The sequence below is a fragment of the Solanum lycopersicum genome, chromosome 7 (assembly GCF_036512215.1).
Source record: "Solanum lycopersicum chromosome 7, SLM_r2.1".
NCBI lineage: Eukaryota > Viridiplantae > Streptophyta > Magnoliopsida > Solanales > Solanaceae > Solanum > Solanum lycopersicum.
The window spans coordinates 61,237,099-61,258,767 of NC_090806.1; the positions used below are offsets into that span (position 1 = coordinate 61,237,099).

The following is a 21,669-nucleotide window of genomic DNA, read 5'->3' on the forward strand; positions in this document are numbered from 1 at the left end:
ATAAATTAAAATTTAAAAATAAATTTATTTTTAAAAAAAAAAAAAGCATCTATGCTTTTGATAATACGGCGTACGAACTACAAAAGATCGGCGATTAATCGGCGTGAAAAAATAATAATAAAGCAAGGGCTAGGTACTAAAATGCGCCGGCTACTTGAGATGCTTATCCTACACTTTATTCTTGGAAGATAATTGATGATGTGGGCATCCCAGTTGGCTGGCTAATGCACCTCATCTCTCCAACCCCACTTCTCCCTAATAATAACCCTAATGTGTTTTAAATTACTAAAAAAAAAAAAAATAAGGGGAATAATATTATTTAATATAATAATAAATGAATTGGTATGTTTAATAGTGTTAGATAAAACTAATCACTTTTAATATTAAAAAGACATGATTAGTTTGACCATCATTATATGATTTCTTGTGATTCTAAACAACTATTGTGTGCTTAATAAATACATATAGGTGAGTTTGCATTATATGTAAAATCCTTGAATGAGTCAATTGTAGTAGAAATTGTTATTGAATTATTTATCAAAATAAAATTAAATTAAGCTAGTTGATGAATGCATGTGAATTATTAATACCTTTTCATTAAAAAAAACATTTGAACATGAAGAAAGAAGTTGATAGCAACTAATCAACATGATTTATGGTTATGGTATTGGGGTGAAACTGATTCACTTTAATTAAATATTTCGGATTTGAGTTTCGTGTATGGAGAAAAATAATTTCGAGCTTAGATATAGAGAAAAACTTGTTCGAAGCATCACTTTATATGAATCTTTACAGTGTGCGATCCAAATTTAATATAAGCTCCAAACACTATATAAAAAATAATAAACTCCTATACAAATAAAGCATATAAAAAGAGAGAGGAAATATGATGTAAGAAACTTATCTAAGCTAAAATATTTCTTTTGGTCAATTACAAGTTGAAAGTGACAAGGAAATTAGAACAACCAATAAAAAATATTCGATGGTAGAGTAATTAATAAAATAATTATAAATTCTGGAGATTATTATTAAGAAAATTACTAATGTAAATATATAAAAATCTCAAAATATTGATAAACTTAATATTTTCGAAAATTAGAGTCGCTATTTGTGAAAGTCACTAAAACAAATAAGCAATGGCTTTAGGCTCTAAAAAATTAAAGCCTCCAAAGTCAAAAAGTTATTTATATTTTTTTTTATAAAATTTAAATTAGAATTCAACTGCTTAATCTTTGAATGATTCTTGAATCATATTAGTCATTAAGCTATTATTCATTATTTATGAAATTGTATGTGAAAGGAGAAATTGTACCTAGTAGACTTTAATTGCCATATATTTATAACCCAATTAAGTAATTATTTTCAAAATATTTATTGTAAAATAATATATTTTTAAAACATATTATTTACCTTTGTTGAAAAAAAATTCAAAATGATAAAATTTCACATTATGAAAATGGTCAAAGAAAGTTTAAACAAATTGGCAAAATATCAATTATAAAATTTGATTACAAAAAGATAACTACAACCAATTAACACTTATAAAGTTGTTTATAAAAGTCAAGTTTCAAATAAATTATATAATGTATCTTTTAGAAAGAAAAAAATTATTAAAATATTTAAGATTTTGTTTTATAAAGTCCCTGGTTGTTGAGTCGTACAGATTTTCAGAAGCGTCGTGCTAATAAATAAAAGATTGTAATTTCAAATCCTGCATGAATCAAACCTTAGTTGGTTTTGATCTATAAAAAATATATTATTTGCTTTTATAAAGATAGAAATAAAATACATATATATCATTTTTTAAAAATTCTTACTCGTAAAATAATATTGAACATATAATAGTTGTTATATATGGAAAGGAAAGCCACTACTTTATGTTTATTCCTTAATTTTAATTATATTTTCAGTGAGACAGAAAGATAATGAAGCAAGTAAGTCTATTAAGTATTAGTCAAATCATGTTAATATGTTATCAAACAAAAGTATAAATATGGATCAATATCTTTTTTTTTCTTTCTTTTAAAAGGAAAATGACAAAAGGTGATGGGATTAATATTTATGATGGAACATCCTAATATCATGACATATTTGGGTGGCAATTGGTGTAGTTTTTTGTTTTTTTCTATCTAATAATGTTTTATAATTATGATTATATAAAGCGTGTATAATATGGTTGTTATATTATAGAATTATAAGCAAGTTTAATTACAAAATGAATAAATTAAAAAATTATACATTTTGAATCAGAGTTATCGTAAAAGGTACAAGGTCTTTTCACTCTTTTCAGATGCGAATTATATAATTATTTTATAATTAAAAAGTGTTTCTTCCTTCTATATATTTTATATCATAAAAGTTTAAATTTAAATGATGATTTGATGGATTAACAACTCCACGCAAGTCAAAAAAGTACTATGCAAATTATTCCACTTGAATTAAAAAATTTGTTACCAACTTATATTAGGGATTGTTAAGGACTAATGGGATGTCATTAGGCAACAACCTTAAATAATTAAAATTACTTGGCCGGGTTTATAATATCAGTCCACTTCACCTAAGTAAGTGAAATGTTTAATTAATAAAGCAAAAATAATTATTAGGGACGGACGGAATTAAGGATTTATCGTTCATTTAAATTCATTAGCTTTGATTAGGATTTATATAATAAATACAAATAATATAATAAAGTTTGACTCCGATAAATCAAATGAATTATAGTAGGCATTACTAAAAAAATCACATTATTCCAATGGATATATTGAACCGGTGAGACTCCCATAAAGAACTTAGTAAGTTTCCCGATATTTCAATGAAATGATCTGTTTTATACTATGTATTTTTCTAATGAGTTGATTCGATAGAAATGAAAGGCAAAATCATATTTTATAACACGAATTTTTCATTAATTCACGAGGAAAAAAATACACATGCTAAGTAGTGGAAATTTCATATTTTAACTCATAATATTCAAATTCATGATCAATTTTTAAATATGAGTAGTATTATATTCTTAGGTAAACATGTTAGGTTATGTTAATTTTTCTCAACTTGCCAACTCTAAATAGACCACCAACTAAAAGTCAACCCCTCAAGTAACTCTTAATTTAGAAGGTGCCACATGAAGGATTAAATTACCAAATCCACAATGCACATCATTAATTTTGTTGTTAATCATGATATTTGAGTCAGCTTTCGTATTTTACGACTAATTTTACATATTACATTTCACATTTCACTAACAACAAACACCAAATGAATCTGTCCACCAAAATAAATACAAAACATAAAAATTACCTAATATTTTTTATATTTACTAAATTTTGAAACTCGTACTATATTTTGCATTTTAATCATGTATAAACATTATATAATTATCAACATTGGTTAAAGAAGAGGGTTTTTGTTGATAGTTGCTCACTCAAGGCTTCTAGTATGGGTCCCATTTTGTAACAATTTGATTGGAAGATATACTTCATTGTTACTTTAGTATAAAGTGGTGAAGTGGTGCTAATACATTTGTTTATCCTTTAGGTTGCTTTGCCAATCAATTTTAATATATAGTATTCCTCTATGTTTCTCATCAATGGGGCCATGTAGGGCTAATATTCCCTTTAGGCTCAAATTCATTTACAAGATGTTTGTTCTACTTAATTTGACCTACCATTATACTTGCTCTTCCAATAAAGATTGAGACCTTAATTTTTATTATTTTAATTTTTGTAAAAAAGAAGATATGGTTCTACTATACCTTTCAATCTACTTAACTTAGCACACAAAATATATAATAGTAATTATTCTTCTATAATACTAACCTATTTTACTCTCTTGATATCCATAGCTTTATAATTTATAACTACTGACTTTAATTTTTTATTTTATTTTATCTATGCACTACTAAAAAACCACTATTTTCACATTGAAATTTTCTCTTCAAAAATGTGTAGTCATTATTTCTAGACATATTTAGTTGAAACGGTAAGAGAAAAAAATATATTTTATACGGAAATATTAGAAATTTTTCTTGTATATATTTTCTTAATGAACTGATTTGATGAGAAAGGGTTTAAAAAATCATATTTTATGACTAAGATTTTATTCCATTATTCCTTATCGATTCATGATAAGAAATTTTTTTGTTTCTAGTAATAATGTTAATTGACAGGGGAGGAAGAAGATCACCCGTACATCCTTCGTAGAAAAATCAAACTATATAGATGAGTTTATTTTATTTATTTATGTATGTATATATTTAGATGATGAACTTTCTTGATGAAAGATTAATTTGTATCGCCGTATACTTAGCTTGTGATCATGTGAAGTATGTATTTTTTGTTTCTATTAATATTTTTTACTCTTTTAATTTGTATAGAATTAGAAGTTTAGCGTATAAGAATTGGTGAACATTCTTTCTATTTAAAATTTTAATGACTTTTTTTGTGAAATTATTGGTTTTGGTTAAAGAGTACTAATCACTGATTAATTAGAGACCCTACCATATTAAGGATTTTAATTTTTTTTTTTTGGTATTGATTCCAACCAATCATAAAGCCCACTAGTACATAGTAATAGAAAAAGTTACTAAAGATTGTATTCTTATCAACATTATTATTGTTGTTATTATTATTATTATTATTATTGTTATAATAAGTAGTATTAATTATTATACTAATGGATTATTCTGCAAGTAATTAGTCTTTGTTTCTTTTTCTCTTTCTAATCTTTACTTATTTGGCATATGCTTTGTTGAATACCTTATTCAACTGCTGTTATAATTTCCAATCGAGATGGAGTATCAATTAACAAAGTCAAAATTAATCTATGAAGTTTGGATGTAATTAATTTGTCAACAAGTAGTTAGATTAAACACAATTATATTCGTAAAAATCTTTCGATGTATAGTACTCTCATCCTTTCATATTAAGTTAATTGTTGAGACATTTTTTATTTTATGAATTAACTAAATTGTTCAGTTTTCAAGAATACTCTTAGAGTGTTCTTTCAATTTTATCTTTCATTAGTTAGTATTGAAATTAATAATTAATTGATATTTAATTATTTTAATCATAAGTTTAATAATTATTAACAAGGGTAAACATGAAAAACTAAGTTCAAATTATGTGTTAATTTACTTTTCTTATAGACGGTGAAACACCTCAAAAATTAACATAATATGAAATGGAGAGAGTAATGTATAGTAATGTGCTAACTCTAACACATTATTCAGTTGCTTGATTATTTCAAAATTGTTTTACACGTCCCTTAAAAAAAATAGTTAAGATGTATAAATATTTTAGCATAGTAAATATATTAATTGATGTATTATAATTTTAGTCCTAGAAAATGATTTGATGAAAAACAACTAACGTGGAGGGTAAAAAGAAAAAAATATATAATTGTCATTTTTTGATACGTTTAATTTGAAGGAAAATGCTTTAAGAAAATAATAATAATATCCTAAAAATATTTGTCCAAAATAGATAAATTTTTACTTAAATAATAAAGGGGATCAACAATAAAGTTTTAACTCTTATTTAAATAAATAATTTTTTACATAATTAAGAAATCATATTACTTCGACACTATTTATTTATGGTTAATTTAGTAAAAATGCATCTTGCATTTTGAAAATGTGTTCAAACTAAATATACCATATGAGTAATTTTCACATTAAGAAACAAAAAAAAAAAGGTTAATTATTAAAGTTTTTTTGATATAACATTAAAGTTGCAACATAAATAGCAAAGTTTCCCAAAGGATTTATGATTCAACTTCGTCCATCCTTCGGAAGTATATAACCATAAATAATATCTTTTAATATTTATCTATATTTCTTTTTATATTTTTCCTTATTTATTTGTCAATTTTAACAAATTAAGAAAGAACAATATTTTTTTTTAATATGTCCTTATTTAATTATAGAAAATTTTTAATACTATTAAATTGTAATGCATACCTTTTGGAATCAAAAAATATATTTATTATACTTGAGAGTTGCATAATTTTTTAAATTAAAAATAAAAATATAATTAATTTATAATAATAATTAATATCTTAATATGTGTATTATTTTTAAAGTAGACAATTAAATAGGAATGGAGAGTATTTGAAGTTCATTATTTGAGTCCATATAAAGATATGACATGAAGAAAATATCAATGGAAAGTTTACTTACACCATAATATATAATAATCCAAAATAAATAACATCCACTCAATGTTGACATTTCTATTTTTAAATTTATTTTTTTTTTTGCTTTTTCCCATAAAGAAAAAAGAAAAGAAAAATCATAAAAGACAAGCCTACCCTAGAGCCACCAAAAAAACGAAAATAGAAATACCAAAAGTACCCCTATTCTCTCTGGGGTCCACACACAAAATCCAAATCGTAATTCGTAAATCATCGGTCCCTGCGATTTATTATTACCCTTTGAGATCTCCTCGATAAACGTGTAAACCCAAAAAGGGACCCCACGACAGCTATATCTGACAAATCATCTTTTGTTTTCATATAAAACTAAAAAAAATAAAAAGATTACTGCTGGAAGCATTGGGAGAACGACACGTCAACATCGTCATGAGAAGTAGGCCCCATAGAAGAGTAACATGATTTTTTGTTTTTATTTAAGATAAATGGTAAAACCTCGCTAATTTCTTGGGACTAGTCTTGAATACTAGCCATTTTCTCATCATATCAAGAGGACTTTCAGAGAGAGGATTTCAGAGTCTATCGCTAGAACGAACAACACACCAGCGACCAAATTGGCTATGCTAATAGGGTTTGTAGCAAAGCAAGAAATCTTAATTTATTATTGAGAATAGTGGAGGCCGAATCAACTGCGTCACTACATAGAGGTCTCCATACTCTCATTTCTTCTTATGAAAAAAGGTTCCCCTTGCCCAACTATTTCGGATAGAGGAAAATGGAGACTCTGCGATGGGGCTTCATGTAGGGCATCGGGAACACTCTCAAATAAAGATGTTTCTGTAAGACAAATCCTGCATAAATATAAGGTCTTATTAGTATTTCAAATCAATATTTATTTTTAACATTTTTATTGTATTCAAAAGTTTTAATGTCTCTTTGAATTGAACAAAAAAAATTCAACGGTGTATTGTTTTTATGAAATGACATGAAAAATAAGTGTTTTCTTGTGACTATGGCTTCAAAGGTATTTTATCGTCTTTAACTTTATTATCAAGATTTTTTTTTTCTGACGGTATGTATACTTTCTTCTAAGTTTTGAAGAGGTATTCCAACAAGCTATTGATGTTCATTTTATTATGATAATGTATATATTATTTCTTTGATGACAAGGGAAATTCGAAATCGCTATTCTTTGGGTGCGCATAGGGTAAAACCCCCGCTTTAATGCAATAGCTCGCAAAATTCATAAGAGAGGTAACCCGCACCATGCCTGGTGCGACGAACTTGACCTAGAAGGTGCCCTTGTGTTTGTTGGTAAGGAATTCGAACTTTGGACCTCTAACATGGAAGTCCCAAGCTCAAACTTCTGCGCCACTCCCGAAGGGTAATTAATACATAAATTATAAGATACAATGATGATACTGTAATTAAAATTAACCTTCATTAATTCTCAAAAATATTCTTTAAATTAATACATATTCTTTATCAATTAAATAATATTTCATAATTTCGATAATATAAATTAAAAAAAAAATCTATTATAATTATATTACCTTTATAGTTAATTATTATATTTGAAATTAAAATATTACGTTAACAAATAAATAAAAAATTCGAAAAACGAAGTAAACAATTTCAGGGCTAATAACGAGAGTGTAGCTGTGCGAGCAATATATGTTTGTCGTCGTAGGTTTAGATTTACGAAAATGCCCATCTTTTGTTTCTTCAAATCGTTGACTTTTCCCCCCTATTTTTCTAATTGTCTATGTTTTGTTTATTGAGATTTACACCACATTAATTTAGCTACTACATTTTAAAATATCGTTCTATTAATCATATTTAAGATATATTTGAACATGTGATACAAGTGTATATTCAGATTAAATATATTTGACTCATTTATTAAAAAAAAAGAACTTATTTTTTTGTGTATGTTGTCAAGCATTCATTATGCTAATAAAATTAATCACTCAAAATATACTATTTTCTTTAGTTAAACATATTAATCTCAATAAGTAGTAAAATCTTATGCATGTTATAAAATCAAGCTCATAAGAATATAATCATAAAGAGAAGAAGACAAGAGAAGTAGATAGAAGAAGGGGAATTTTCTTCTTATTCAAGTGTATTTAAGTGTCATCTGTATCTATATTACAATAGTGAATGAACAACCCTATTTATAGAGTGAGAAATCACTCCAAAGGTCACCATATTAAGTATCATAATAAATAGGTACATTCTTATTCAAAAAGGTTCATGTAACCTAGTGAATATGAATGGTTGTTCATGTACCAACCTTATGGACTATCCACTCATTCAATGAATTTATAACACTCCCCCTTGGATGTCCATAGATAATGTGCCTCGTTAAAAACCTTACTAGGAAAAACCCCATGGGAAAAAATTCTAGGAAAAGAAAAAGAGTACACATATCTTTTGATACGCACTATTTGTTGCCTCATTAAAAACCTTGCCAGGAAAAACCCAGTGGGAAAAAAACCTCGGTCAAGGGAAAAAGAGTGCAACGCGTATTATACTCCCCCTGATTAAAACATCACTTGATTTCTTGTGATGATGTCTCCAATCTTTGTACATTGTGGTTGGTATATTCTTTTTTTAAAGAAAAACCACACATTTCTTGAATATGGTGTGTCATTTATCTCAACCAGACGCGCTTTTGACTTGCTTCATAAATGACTTTTATTTCTGCAGAGCAACATTTGCTTCATTGATACCCAGGATATTATTGTGCCTCCGCATGCAAACACATAGCGTGATTGAGATAGAACTTTATGCGGATCAGATAAATATTCTGCATCTGCGTAACCAATCAATTTTGTTTTGGATTCCTCGGAATAGAATAAGCCCATAACTATGGTCCTTTGAGAATATTCAATCATGTGTTCAACACCATTTCAATGTCCTTTATCGGGGAGAAACTGAATCTTGCCAGTAAATTTACTGCAAAATAAATATCTGGTCAAATATTGTTAGTAAGATGCATTAGTGCCCTGATTGCACCAAGATAGAGTTTCATCACCAAGAAACTCTTCATCCTTCTTTTGAGATCAAACTGAATCATCATTTATGCCAAGTGATCTCATAATCATTGGGGTACTCAATGAATGCGATATATCCACATAAAATTGCATCAAAATTTTTCAGTGTATGTGCACTGTTGTCTGTTAGACAAATATTTTATTTGTCAAATTAACAATCTGTAGGTCAAGACAAAATTTTGTCTTACCAAGACCTTTTCATAAAAATACAAGGACAATTAGGGTCATTCTTTTGTACCCTTTTTCTTCCTTGACTATTTCAATCCATATAAGGATTCTTGAAGCTTTATTGGATAAGTTTCTTTCAAACCTTTATATGCTTCAGACACCTGGATTGTTTCAAGGATTTTCATATAACCTTCATTACAATTTTTCATTACATGCATTCAAGTTTTTCATATGTTGCCAGATCAAAACAAACCTCATTGCATCCACCAAAGGAGAAAACATCTCCAATAATGTCAGGATTTTTGCGATAAACCTTTATGCCCCAAGGCACAAATCGTATTTGATATCTTACAGTTATACTATCGCATAATAATTTATTTGTACCCCACTGACATTATACCTTGATTTATGGACTACCAGTCCAAAATGTCACTTTTCTAAGTGAAACAAAATATACTTGAATTGTGCATTTTTCTTGGCCAACCATTTATCTGTTCACACTATATGACAGATTTGAATTCAAGATCCTCATCACAATTTATATCATTGAGCGCTACCTCATATCAAAGATACCGTCGACGGTTATTTGATATCGATTCCAACAAGACATAACTTATCGAGATCTCTTCATTTTTTATTATTTCAGGTACCTGAACCTTTTTCAAGATTTTATGAAGTGTTATGTCAATGTGCTCTTTTATAGCACTTGCCTCATTATCATGACCATATTGATCATTTGCTCCTTCCTTCTTTAAGGAATTTTATATTTGGAATCAATTGGTCTATTACGCTTTCGGCGTATCATAGACTCTGTCCTTCGAGGACTTCACATTGGAGCATTTGCAGCTGAATTATATCATAAGGTCAGTGCATTCATCTGGCAACTGATTTGCAACATTATGCAACTGATTTGCAACATTATGCAACTGAATTATCCCTTGAACTTTAAGTTCACATATTTATTTTAAATTGCCTTCACATTTTGAAGGACTATTTGAAGAACTTATAGTGTTCTTCCTTTTATCATTACCACAATGATGACTATTATAATTATGTCCCTCCACGCCCTTATTCATATCGTTAATCATTTGTCATCTTTCAGACTAACATTCACTGCTACCACATTCATATGATTGAATGGAGCAAGTTAACAGGCGGATTTCAGATTTATCACATGTTGCTACCACATTCTTTTCAAGGAATGAAGCAAATTCAATAGAACGAATTTCAAGACTTTTCATCAAAGCCTAGTCATCATTATATCATCATTATGGTGCATTGACTCAAACTCAATGTCTTATCCATATAAGGCGTTTTACGCCATAATTCTATGGGACTTGAACCCAATCACGGTGCATCAAAACTTAAATTGATGTCTTACCCTTTTGGTGCGATAGAACTTGAATCTATCGTCTTATCCTCAAATATTTTTTATGGTGCATCCGGACTTTAACCTGATGTCTTACCCTTTTGGTGCGATGAAATTTGAATTCATCGTCTTACCCTTAACCAACGGTATAATAAATCGAAGTACAACATGACTCATCCTTTGAGTCTTTCAAAACAATCAAAATAACATTCAAATTCATGCTATTAAAATTTTATACCTTCTTCTATTTAAGAAATTTTGTATAGCATGTCATATTCAACCAATAGTAGTATATGTCTTCGGTTCCTGATAATTGTTAGTGACTGAATACTATTTTATTCTAAATCATAAAAATATTCTAGAAAATACATACCTGATTTTATGCATATAATACTTTGATCTTCATAACGAGATCAACCAAAACATGAGTTAAAGAAAAAGTAAAACTCAATCTTAATTGGCTAGAGACTCGTGCTGATAACGTGTTATAAAATCAAGCTCATAAGAATATAATCATAAAGAGAAGAAGACAAGAGAAGTAGATAGAAGAAGGGGAATTTTCTTCTTATTCAAGTGTATTTAAGTGTCATCTGTATCTATATTACAATAGTGAATGAACAACCCTATTTATAGAGTGAGAAATCACTCCAAAGGTCACCATATTAAGTATCATAATAAATAGGTACATTCTTATCCAAAAAGGTTCATGTAACCTAGTGAATATGAATGGTTGTTCATGTACCAACCTTATGGACTATCCACTCATTCAATGAATTTATAACAATGCATGTTTTGATTAAAGTTGAGGTTTATAATTTAATTAGGAAGACACGTATTAGGTGTAATTGATTTATTGATATAATGAATATCAGTGAATATGCGTTTTTTTTCAAATTATCCGTCGAAAGCGTACGTCTAATAAAAATATTTTTATCATGGTGACTCGAATGCTCAATTTGAACATGGTCATGATTCGAGTATCTAAATGAAATTTATATTATTGTTATGTATCTTTAATAAGATTTAATAAAGCAGAATATGTATTCAAATATGGAAAACTTACATAAATATGCTATAATAGAAAAATATTTATCATTTATAGCAATAATTTTTTTTTATCACTTGATCACTTTAATTTATTTATAATACAAGTTTAATACATATTACAAAGAACAATTTATTATTCAAATATAACACAAGTTTTAATGATTTTACCAAACAAAACACAATATATTTCAAAAATAATTATAATGCAAATATATTGCATAAATAATTCACTTTTAATATATATTACAGATTTATCACAGTATTGCTACAAATGATAATAAACAAAAAGTATCGCTAAAATCAATAATTATTTTTTAAAAAATGTATTAATTAATGTAATTTTTTCTTTAAATATCACTGTTAAACTAATCACGCGAGCTCATAAAACTAAGTGCTTGATGATGTGGAGCATCGAAAGAGGTGTCATAATTATAAATAAGGGTTGAGAAGGTTAAGAGTGATATTTGTAGGATACGTATAGATAAGAAGATCAGATTAGACGAGATATTGATGAAAATTTTGAAAGAGCACATGTGAGATACTGATTGAATAAATTATTACATATCATTTTTCAAGACGACAAACATGTCTAAAGAATGGAGATGTTATATAACAACTCCATTATATAAGAATAAGGGTGATATCATAATTACAACAATTATATAGGATTATCAAGTTGCTAAATCTCACACAATGAAAAGATTTAGGATATGGTGGTGCATATAAGGGTAAATATGGTGGCGCACCGAGAATCATCCCTCAGGCTATTTTTGTTTGCTTTGAATATGAATGTATAGATGCGACATATTCAAGATTAGAGTATTATGGTATATGTTATTTACGAATGATATAATTTTAACTTTTGATCAAAAAGACTTGCAACAAAGTAAACGACAAGACATATTTTGGAATTTAAATAATTCAAATTGAGTACCAAAATATTTTATTTAGAATGCCAATATGACCCATACCCTTTCAAACTAAAATTTCAAATATAATTCACTCACATGTTTAAGAAGATGAAATATTTATTTATTTATTTATTATTATTAATATTATTATTTTACTTTTCACTTTCTTGGTTGGTTTTTGTTGGTGTGGCTAGGAGATTCATAATTTGATTTGAAAAGTTTGTTGTCACTTTCTTAGAAATAGTATGAAATTGAATTTGTGGATAATGTTTTGCCTTCAACTATATATTGACAAGGAGAGATTAATTAAATAAAAATAAAAAATAACATTTTTTTTTTATTTATAACGCGTTTGATGTAAATGTAGATATATAATTAGTTCATGAGATGTTATGTGATATTTTGATTTCATTGGACAACCATTCAAATCATTGAATTTGACTTCTCTCTCCATTACTTCCAAAATCTAACTTAAAATTTTAATTTATTCATGACAATGTACTTTTTATATATATTTTATTATTTAATTTGAAGTTTTATTCTTAAATAATATAGAGGTTTTTTTAAATTCGTTTTAATTTGATGTTTTATACTAGATTTGTTACCCATATTTATGATTGATTTTAACTTTGAAATTTTATTCTCAAATAATATAGAGGTTTTTTTTTATATCCGTTCTAATTTAATGTATTATATAGTAGGTTTTGTTACCTATATTTATAGTTGGTTTGTTACCTATATTTTATAATGTCAATATAAAAACAAAAAAAAATAATAATAATTAATGTTTGCCAGAAACAAGTTGAATAAAGTATTCATGTTACTGTTTATTCAAAAGGACTAATATTAACTCCATATTGATCAAGAAAATAGTTTCGAATTTGAATTTTTTTTTATAAGGAATCATCTTTATTATAAAATATTTTATCTCACAAATAAATTTTTTAGCAAAAATTTTAATTTTAATCAAACTTTAATATGAATAACAAACATTAAATAAAAACTAATTCCATGTTTTCTTCTCATACTAAGTAGTTTGTGAATAAATATTTATTAGTAGGGGCATGTACAAAATGACAAGTTCAATAATGAGGGAGAAGAAACTTAAAATTATATACGATACTATATTCCTACCCTATTATAAGGAATATTATTAATTGTGAAGTACACTGTCATAAATAAATTAAATTACCGACAATATAAATCCATCTATCTTTTAAATGCAAAATATTTAAACAAAAAAATTGTTAAAATATAACTATTGTTAATGGAGAAAGGATATTTTTTAGCGCTAATTAAATTGAATATTTAAAATTATAAAAAAAGTTTTTATGTACTTTATCTTTTATGAATTTTTTTAAAAGAAGATAAATTTTTTTGTTGAAAATATTTATTCACACATCTTTGATTCAAAAAGAGAATAAAAGTATTTTGAAATATGTATATTTTGAAACTCAAGTTACTTAACAAAATAGATAAATTTAAAATTATAAAAAAAGTTTTTTTGTACTTTATCTTTTATGATTTTTTTAAAAAGAAGATAAATATTTTTGTTGAAAATATTTATTCACACATCTTTGATCTAAAAGGAGAATAAAGTATTTTGAAAATATGTATATTTTGAAACTCAAGTTACTTAATAAAACCGATAATTTGGTAAAAAGTTTTTATCTTTCGAAATTCTTAAATATAATGATATTAATTCTAATTTTTAATAATATTTAAACCTCTTATAACACGAAAATCCTACCCAAATAGAACTTCATCTAACTAAATAAATTTAAAATAATGTTAAAGCTGGGGAATAAACAAATAATTTGTATGTAATAAAAATTTAGACGTTTATCCTCTTTCTAAAATGTATAAATAAAAATAAATATGTAAGAGTTGTATTTATTATTTTAATAAAGGAAAATGGCGTGATATATTCTTTCAATTTTGATATTTAAAGCTGATATATGTCTTTTTATGAAATGACTCATATATACTTCTATTCTTATACAATAGAATAATATATACCCCTTTTCCTCAGCGAAACTAAAAAAATTAATTTAAATTTAATTTTTAAAATTAATTTCTTAAAAATATATATAATCCATATGACGTACATTTGATCCTCCTCACACATATTTCTTTTACTTTTTTTAAGTTAATTTTAATTTATTATTTCGATGGTCAAATTTATTTATGTTTCACTAATTTTTTTGTAAAATTTATCATAGATGCTTAATTTTTTACAACATAGCCGCCAAAAAATTAGTTTTGATTTTTTTACACTACATAATGAAAGAAAAAAAGGAATAAAAACCTCAAATAATGATAATAAAAAAAGTCAAAAAATAATTTATATATGAAAAAGATTAAAATACACCTTAAATTTTGTTAATTTAGAGTGTGTTTGGATGAAGGAAAATATTTTTCAATTTTCTCATGTTTGGTTGGGGGCAAAAGTTTTGGAAAATGTTTTCCAAATCAACTCATTTTCCTCAAAATTAAGGAAAATGACTTCCCTTCAAATATTAAGGAAAATATTTTCCAAAGCTCTCTCCAATTTCAAATATTATATTTTTTTGGGGGGGAAAAACATCAATTTTTTTAACAAAATATTTTCAATTTCAAAATTTTATTTTTTCGCCCGATCCCTGACCACCCTCCCCCCAACCCAACCCCTCCCCAAAAAATTAATTTTGTTTTTTAAAAATATTTTCAACTTCATGAATTTTTGTTTTTAAACTCCTACCTCCCCCCCCCCCTTGCCAGCCCCCCTACCCACCCCTATAAGCCCCCAACCCTCACCCCCACCCCCCAAATAAAAAATTTGCTTTTTAAAAATACTATCAATTTCAAATTTTTATTTTTTCACTCCTACTCCCTCCCCTTGCCCCCACCCCAACTACCCCCACCACCACCCCAAAGAAAATTGTTTTTAAAAAATATTTTCAATTTCATAAATTATTTTCTACTCTAGTAAAAATAAAAGGTGTTCCTCAAAAAACATTTTTCATTCATAAATCAAACACTAAAAATCGTTTTCGAAAAATATTTTCTACTCACCAACCAAATATGAGTTCCTTTTATAATGGTAGAAATACTAGGTAAGTGACTTATATAACAATAAAGATATATATGAGTCACTTTCATAACACGTATCGTATAACTGTAGAATATATACGAGGTGTATTCAAAATTGTATCATATTGTGACACCCTTAATATATATCTTGACAAATGCTAAAGTTTTGAGTTGACACTCATACAAAGAACAATATAATGCTTGAAGGACGTGGATTTGAATTTCTAATTGGCCCATCACCTAATTTTTTGTACTATAATAATTATTAGCCATTACAAGTTGGTTTTTAAATATTTCTAACTTGTTTTAAAGGAGAATAACAAATTAATGTGATTAGATTAGGCGATTCAAAATCAAATCAAAATTGATAATTTGAATTAAGAAAAAACGTTACTCTATTAATTTATTGGTTTAATAATGATAACAAAGTCCAAAAGAACGAGAATAAAAGACCTTAATCTTACAATGTTAATTCAATTTAATGGAACTTGATTTTCAAGCGCAAAATCACTTGATAAATTCTGAAATATCTTAATAGATTTGGTTTGTCACATTTTTTAGTTTTTAATGATTTTTTTTGTGAAACATTAACTGTTAAATCGATAATGAAATCGTTAATGATCAATAATTGGTAATCAATTAATTAACTGATATTTTAATAGTTCTTTAATAGTTTAGCATATCTATAAATTGATAATTTTTAAAATCAAACCGACTCAACCGGCACACAACCTTAGACCAAATAGCTTAAAAGGCAAGTTAACTCATATTTAAATGTATAATGTATAATTGTGTCTTTTAATTCGATTTCATGTTACATCGATGTCCAACAACTTTGAGTAGGCACAAATAGTCACTTCAACTTATATAAAATTGAACAAGTAGATACACACGTTCTACGTGACAGTATGACACTACATAATTGTCATGTAAGACGCCACATAAGATAAATGTGTCTAATTATTTAATTTTATACAAGTTTAAATGTGTATTTGTGCACACCCAAAGTTAAAAGACATAGATATCAGTTGAATCAAGCTAAATGATACATTTATATATTATGCCTTAATTCTCTTAGCCGCTTTAATTTTTTTACTTTTGGTTAAAGCTATAATTAAGTTTAGATCAAAATAGTAGTCTTAACATTGAATTTTCAAATAATTAGCGGAGTAGTAAATTATTTACCTAATAGAGTCAATGTAGCATATAAAGGAACTAGAAGTAATTATTTAATTAGTAAATAAGAAGAAAAATTAGTGTTCTCAAATGATTGATTTATGGTTAAAAACATGAATCATCTTATAAGACTAATGACATAAGTGTTAATGCGGGATTAGGTCATTAGATGGGCCCATGTTTAGGTAGATAATTAACAAAACAACTAAAGATTAAAGGTGACAACCTGTTAATTGGAAAAATTAATCATTTGATTAGAGAGACAAAATAGCTTCAAAGTTTAATTTAATTTGCCTGCCTGGATTTTAGAATATTCTTTTGCATGTGATATTTTGAGTCAAATTCTGTAGCCTTATTTTGACATTTATATATTATTGGAGAGATAATACACAAAACTAAATTCATTGTTAATTAATTAGACACGTAATTAATAATTCAAATAAGCGGATTTGACCACCTTTTAAGTGAATTTATTATTTTCAGCTTTATTACTATTAAAAGAATATTTATTTATCTTTTATTAACAAATTAAAACTCAAAATAACCTCTATTTTTTCATAGCTTTGTATAAAAAAATGACGAGCAACTCAATGATCTTATTCATATCATTTCTCTTGACGTGATATAAAAAATAATTTTTGAGAGTCACTTAAAATCATGTCGTATCTTACATACTGAGATTGTTCGAGAGATATAATTCAAACTTTATAAAAGAAATATTTATGATATTCAAAAAAATATATGTTCATTGAATCTGCTCGTAAAGGCAAGCTTTCTAGATAAGCGTATGTTCTACCAGAAAAATAAACTCAAAATCTTATTATTATTTTTTTGCATAAATAACTGAAAAATATCCTACTTGCTCACATATCCATTAAATTCTTATCTAATTTTTAGCATTTATATATATAAAAAAATAAAAAAGGAGAAAAGGAGTTCTCATTTCCCTTTCTGAGATTAATTTTTTGTATAATAATAATTATTTTATTTAATTGAAAAGTGCAAAAAGTACTTTTTGTCACTTGATTTTCTTTGATTTATTCAAGAAAAAACTTGGCAAATTCAAGTGTTCATAGGTCTGTTTGGACATGATTATCATGATTTTAAATCATTTTAATTTGATATTGAAATTTATTTAAATATAATTTTATAAAATTATACTTTTCTCCTAATATGAAAAAAATTCAAATAATTTGTAAAAAATTATCAAAACCTTTTTAACTCTTGTAATCTTACTAAACAAGCAAATTATAGTTTGCGTGTAGTAATTTGAGTTGCACTATTATACATTATTTTCTTAAACACGACAAACCACACAAGAAAAATAAGGAAATGAAAGTAATAATGATAATTGATTCCACATTTATTGTGTGAGTTTTAGTCGGGCCTGAACGGTTTGAATTGAATTTAGTTATATCAAAAGGACTAAATTAATAAATCGATAGTTAATGACATTAAATGACTTTATATAAAGTATTAAACTGGAAAACATATACTAAATATGTTATTGTCGTTGTTGTTGTAGTAATGTTTTTTATTGATCAATTTAAACTTAAATATCAGTCTAAATTTTAAATAAATGTCTACGTTAAATTGAGTTGTGTGAATAAATTAAAAATTATTAACTCAACCGGACATAATTAAATTGAAGGAGTTATGTTTCCATGACAAATTTTCTAATTTTAGGGCCCCCTTATTACATTGTTAAATGTCATATTCATTCAAATTTTGAAAGCTAGAAAAAAAGAAGTTTTAACATTTATTTGTGGAATTGTCACTTTCAACCATGCACAAGGTTTGGACATTTTGAAGTCACACCAACTAGTTGATCATAAATCATAATCAATGTTTTATCGAAATTTTATTTGTTCAAATAACAATAACGAGAAATGAAAATTATTAAAAATTACAATTTTTTTCACTATGTGAATTTAGACGATACAAATTTTTATGACTGCATCAGTTTCTTTAATTTTTACAATTTTAATCTGGAGTTTATCGTTTCTGTATGTTGACAAGATTCATCTATTTGAAAGCACCTTAGAATGACATAACTTTTAAATTTAAGAATGATATTCAAACGAAGAAAAATTCACTATAAAAACTTTATAAGTTTCGAATCGAATCAACTAAGACTCATGCATACTACCCTATACTTCTCTCAAAGTGACTACTTCTATATATGTGCACTGAATTTGTTAGTTAAGTTATAGATATATATATATATATATTTATACATTAGTGAAATGAATTTTTATATCATCAAATTTCTTTATTTGTTATACGAATAATATTATATATATATATATTAAGGAGACAAAAGCCTTTTTACACGGTGGATTGCCTTCTTCATGTGAAGTTATCTTTTAAATAATCACATCATAAATCAAGATTTATTTATTTTGTCAATAATGAAGTGCCCACATTTTCTAGTTTGCTAAATATTTGTCTGATGTATCACCCATATTTTATTTTTTGGTCCTCTCATATTTTTTTAAGATAAAATATAAATTGGTCCATTTTAGGAGATTCCTAATTCTAAAATGTTGATTTTGTATAGTAGGCACCTAATACCAAACATAAAGAAACAAAATTTATATAGGTTTGTTCATAATAATTAATATTGAAGATCTGTTGAGTATATTATAAACTACAAATATAAATATGCATGTTGGGAATTATACAGGTACAAGTTATAACCAACTTTTTCTCGAATTTAAAGTTGAATACTAAAATCTTTTACTTTTTAGGATTAATAAAAATATATCAAGGTGATTTATAGGGGCAAAAATATCTTGATATGCATAAGTTTTAGAAATCTTCTTTTAAATAAAATTATATTTAATACTCAGGATTCAGAAAATTCAAAATTCAGCATGTTATTAAATTTTAAAAAGTTCAAAAAAAAAAATTAAAGTAAAAAAATATTTTACCTTATGCTAATATTTATTTTTTATTTATTGAATAAAACTCAAAAGGTTAGCCCACCAAAAGCTGAAATTCACATTAGGACATGATAATCATAACTAAACTACCTTCATAGTTTAGATTAGCAAAAGGCTTCTTCATTGCCTACAGGTCGTGAAATACTTTTTCATCCTTAATCAGATATTTTTGACTTAAGTTTTTCTGCATATGAAGTCGTGTTTGTTAGGGAGTACTTTATCTCTTTTCCCCCAATGTAAGATTTCTCAGCGCGAATTCAAATTTAGTTAAACTTTAATATGAATAACGAACATTTAATGAAAATAAATAAATGAGATTATAGTAAAGGCTAAACATAATATAAAATAAAATATAAAAAAACAAAAAAAAATGAAAAATGAGAAAATACTACATAAGCAATTGGTTGTTGAAAAAAAAACACAATTGTTAGGAGAAGGAGACAAAATGTCAAATCAAAACTAGTAGTATAATAGTGGAGAGATAAAAGCATGGAAAAACATTAAGTTTGTTTTTGTTCACCTAACAATTTTTGTTGTACCCTTCTCTCTTTACATTTCATTTTCAAAACTTGTCTCTTTGTCTTAAATCTTCTCTGACTTGACCTTAACTTAAACAAATTTAATGACAATTTATATCTCTTTATTTTCATGTTTTTATCCTTTCTTTAAAACAATCTAAGCATGTGAAGTAGTAGCAATTTTCTATCAAAGACATCTTGGTCCAAGTTTTATTGTTGTTTGCAATCTACTTATTCATTTGTGCAATAATAAGCGAAAAATAGAGTCAGAATGTGAAGTTTATGAAATTTAATTATCGAGTTTAAAAGTTATAATACCATGTTTAATAGAAGAGATTCAAACAGAAGTTATTGACCTTCTAATAGTAAATATTTATTAGGGTTCTAATTAATCAGACCTGACGATTGTTCCTTTGTGAACATCCGATATAATTGAAACGATATAAAGAATATACACATGATAACTCCTACGCAAAAATGAGATGTTTGAATCAAGAAATCTTTCAAATTTTTAGAGAATTTTTTAATAGCTCAACTGATTGACAATTTGAACTTTCATTTTGTTAGTGAGGATTCAGTCCCTACCTTGTTAATCCATTGCCCCCATTTTTTTGCACAAATAAATTTCAAACAAAAAAAAAAGACAAAGATTTCTTTTTCTTTTTGCCAAAACATTTAATAACTGCCAATATTATCATAAAGAAATAAATTCATCTTACAATTTTTTTTTTTTGAAGACTAGAAAACATAAAAGCAAAAGAGAATGATATTTCTTTTTTGACTGGAGGGGTAAAAAGAAACATAAGATCCTATTTTAAGAATTACATCAGCTCACTTTACAAAAGTTCAACTTGTTTAATAGAAAAAAGAAAGAAAACAAAAATCACACACAAAAAAAACAAGGAACAGTTATTCTATTACAAAAGTTCAACTTGTATAATAGACAAAAGAAAGAAAAAAAATCACACACACACAAAAAATAAGGCATAATTATTCTATATCATATGGCCATAATGAAATAAATATAATTTTTTTAGTTAAATTGGATGAGCATTTCATTTAGAAGTTTTAGATGATAATAGTCATACCGACAAATCTAAAATTTGAAAATTATGGTTCCAGTTTAGAATTCTACCATATATTTTATTTGATTTATTAGGTTTGAATTTTATTTGTACTATTTACTAAATGAATATTTCACTATATATATTAAGTCTGAATCAAAAGGTAGATAAGGATATCTCAATGGGTCAGAGA

General features: G+C 26.2%; 1 non-coding gene across 1 annotated transcript; it reads left to right on the top strand.

Moving 5' to 3' along the window:
* The first annotated feature begins 20,819 nt into the window (after nucleotides 1-20,819).
* Nucleotides 20,820-20,925, top strand: LOC112939993 (U6 spliceosomal RNA). The gene has a single exon (XR_003247604.1). It is a non-coding gene; the product is annotated as a U6 spliceosomal RNA (small nuclear RNA).
* Nucleotides 20,926-21,669: the final 744 nt, after the last annotated feature.